The sequence below is a fragment of the Dryobates pubescens genome, chromosome 3 (assembly GCF_014839835.1).
Source record: "Dryobates pubescens isolate bDryPub1 chromosome 3, bDryPub1.pri, whole genome shotgun sequence".
NCBI lineage: Eukaryota > Metazoa > Chordata > Aves > Piciformes > Picidae > Dryobates > Dryobates pubescens.
The window spans coordinates 43,889,639-43,893,134 of NC_071614.1; the positions used below are offsets into that span (position 1 = coordinate 43,889,639).

General features: G+C 41.0%; 1 long non-coding RNA gene across 1 annotated transcript; it reads left to right on the forward strand.

The window, feature by feature from the left end:
- The first annotated feature begins 224 nt into the window (after positions 1-224).
- On the forward strand, positions 225-3,081 carry LOC128899461 (uncharacterized). The gene is made up of 3 exons (XR_008463108.1): positions 225-375; positions 2,129-2,173; positions 2,983-3,081. It is a non-coding gene; the product is annotated as an uncharacterized LOC128899461 (long non-coding RNA).
- The last annotated feature ends 415 nt before the right edge of the window (positions 3,082-3,496 follow it).

The following is a 3,496-nucleotide window of genomic DNA, read 5'->3' on the forward strand; positions in this document are numbered from 1 at the left end:
GGAAAAAGTGGGTTTATGTGATTTTAAGACATTGGTACACTTGTGCATAGTACTTAAGGGGACTTTAACAGATCTTATTGTTCATCTGAAAATGGCATAATGCTACAAAATGTAACCAAAGGTAATCAAGTAATCTAGTTGTCAATACATATGAGATGAACCCATGTATTTCTTTCCCATAAAGCACTTGAATTTATTACACTTTCTCTTGCAGGTGATATAGAATGGATTACAAATATCCCTCCTGATGCACGTTTGGAATTAAGAGAGTATGTGTTCCCTGAGCACAAACCATATGTGAAACTTATACATAGTCCTGGATCTAGTAATGCAACAGTGAGGACTAACATGTCACTGGATGTTGATGCTCTTCAGGTATTCTTTTAACTTCATGTAAAACCTAGACATAAAGGTTTTATGGACAGGTGAAAACAGTAGCTCTAAGACATAAATTTTAATTGTACTCTCATGGTACAGATTGGTATTTCAAAAGTGACTCATCAGAAAGAGCAGCATAGACTTCAGTATCTACTTCTGTTAATATGTTAAATGTCCTTTTCCTATAACTGTAGACTTACCTGGCATCTGACACACAGATTCATTCCTACTCATGTGTTGTCACGTGTAATGGAAGTTGTACATATACTGTGATGATAGGTGCTACTTTCCTTAAAACTCTTCTCTCAGTAACATAAATCATTTCACGAAAGCAAGATTGACCAGATATAACTTGGCAGTTAATCATATGAATATGTGAATATTTACACAAGTGCTTTACTTCACATGAGTTGATCCATTGGCTTCTGGTGGCTGATGCACAAAAGGAAAGGTCCTTCTTCTGAGGCCATTCTTCCACTGTTGAACTACCAGGAATCTATGAAGCAATAGTAATACTTTCCTGGCTAGTTCTGCAGAGTAGGTGGAGGCTACTTTTTGTTTGTTTGTTTTTGTTTTGTTTTATTTAATACATCTACTATTTCACAGTAGCACTGTACTTGACAGAATTGATCCATATAGGTCTTAAAAATCACTGTTAAAATTGAGACTTCTAATTGATGAAAATGTATTTCCACCTTCTACTTTCACATTTCTTAATCACAGAATCAATAAGGTTGGAAAAGACCTCAAAGATCATCAAGTCCAACCTGACACCAAACATCTCATGACTACTAAACCATGGCTTCAAGTGACACATCCAATCCCTTTTTGAACACCTCCAGGGATGGTGACTCCTCCCTGGGCAGCCCATTCCAATGGCCAACAACTCTTTCTGTGAAGAACTTTCTCCTCACCTCAAGCCTAAACTTCTCCTGGCACAGCTTGAGACTGTGTCCTCTTATTCTGGTGCTGGTTGCCTGGGAGAAGAGACCAACCCCCACCTGGCTACAACCTCCCTTCAGGTAGTTGTAGACAGCAATAAGGTCTCCTCTGAGCCTCCTCCAGGCTAAACCACCCCAGCTCCCTTAGCCTCTCCTTGTAGGGCTTGTGCTTCAAACCCCTCACCAGCCTTGTTGCCCTTCTCTGGACATGTTTAAATGTCTCAATGTCCTTCTTCAATTGAGGGGCCCAGAACTGGACACAGCACTCAAGGTGTGGCCTAACCAGTGCTGAGTACAGGGGCAGAATGACTTCCCTGCTCCTGCTGACCACACTATTCCTGATGCAGGCCAGGATGCCACTGGCCATCTTGGCCACCTGGGCACACTGCTGGCTCATGTTCAACTGGCTGTCAATCAGTACCCCTAGGTCCCTTTCTGTCTGGCCACTGTCCAGCCACTCCAACCCCAGCCTTCTTATATGGCTATTTTCTAAATGGGTCAAAACACTTTTTGTGCTTCTTACACCATCTTCTCTGTCAATTTTCTATCAGAGAGAACAGTCAGGCACAGGAATGGTGGGATCTAGGCATGTGGGTACCAGCAGTAGATGAATGGCAGCCAAATAAACTTTAAAATTAATAATCTGTCATTACTTTGCTATACATTGTAAGCAGTGTGGTTTGGTACAACACACGTGAGGATTCAAGTGCCAAAAGTTTTTTTCTATGATTTTGATGTAAACATTCTTTGACAATCCTATTAGGAACTCATAAATGATGTTATTTATTTGCTTGTTCCTTACTTTTTAGAGTGAACAGCTCTTTTATGCTGTGGTTTGTCAAAGGATTGGAATGGTAAGTAAAAGACATGTTTTATCAACTGCATTTTTTGTCTAAGTTGAAATTACTATTTTCTGATATACTATTCCCTTTAAAGGCATGGTGCAGGAAGTTAAGAGTACTTTGTAGAAGGTATATTTCTTTAAATGTGCCAATTGCTGTGAGTGATTTTGTTGGCAGAAACTTTCTACTCCAGTATTAGAAATGGTAGTCCATGTCTTTCATAGAATAGAATAGAATAGAATTAACCAGGTTGGAAGAGACCTTCGAGATCATCATGTCCAACCTATCATCCGACACCACCTAATCAACTAAACCATACAACCAAGCATCCTGTCAAGCCTCGCCCTGAACACCCCCAGTGACGGCAACCCCACCACCTCCTCAGGCAGCCCATTCCAGTGGGCAATCACTCTCTCTGTGTAAAACTTCCTCCTAACCTCCAGCCTAAACCTCCCCTGACGCAGCCTGAGACTGTGTCCTCTTGTTCTGGTACTGGTTGCGTGGGAGAAGAGACCAACCTCCGCCTCACTACAACGCCCCTTCAGGTAGTTGTAGAGAGCAATAAGGTCACCCCTGAGTCTCCTCTTCTCCAGATTAAGCAACCCCAGCTCCCTCAATCTCTCCTCATAGGGCTTGTGCTCCAAGCCCCTCACCAACTTTGTTGCCCTTTTCTGGACACGCTCCAGCAAGTCATATTAGCTTTCAGAACTGAAAGGGTGTATCTTGTAAGATCTCATTTTATATGCTGAAATGAAACATTAGCAGTATTCTCCTACCTCACCACTGTAATTTCTAATGTGTCTTTTGTTTCTATTCCAAAGATTCATGAGATAGAGAATGTACGGATTTTGGCCTTAGAAGACATAAATGACAATTCTCCAGAATTTCTACAAACTAGCTATAGCACTTCACTTTCAGAGGTGGGTTATGGTGAATGTAAATAGCTTTTTTTTCTTGTGATATTTTTTTAATTGCAACATATGAAGTTCTAAGGTGGCCACACTGATATTATTTCATCACATGTACTCGTCTATGGGACTTTCCTACACCTTCCTGTGGGTGTGGAAAAGAATAATTGGGGTGCATGTACAGCTGGAGGCATGGGGTGAAGAAATGTTCATCTATCCAACCTAACATGGACTTTGGAGATGGCACAGCTAAGTGGGAAACACTTTTTACACTTCTGACACATATTCTCTGTCAATTTTCTATCAGGGAGAAGAGTTAGATATAGGGATGGTGGGATCTAGCTGGGTGGGTACCAGCAGTAGAAGAATGGCAACCAAATAAACTTTGCCTTTAATAATTTGTTGTGACCTTGCTATATATTATAAG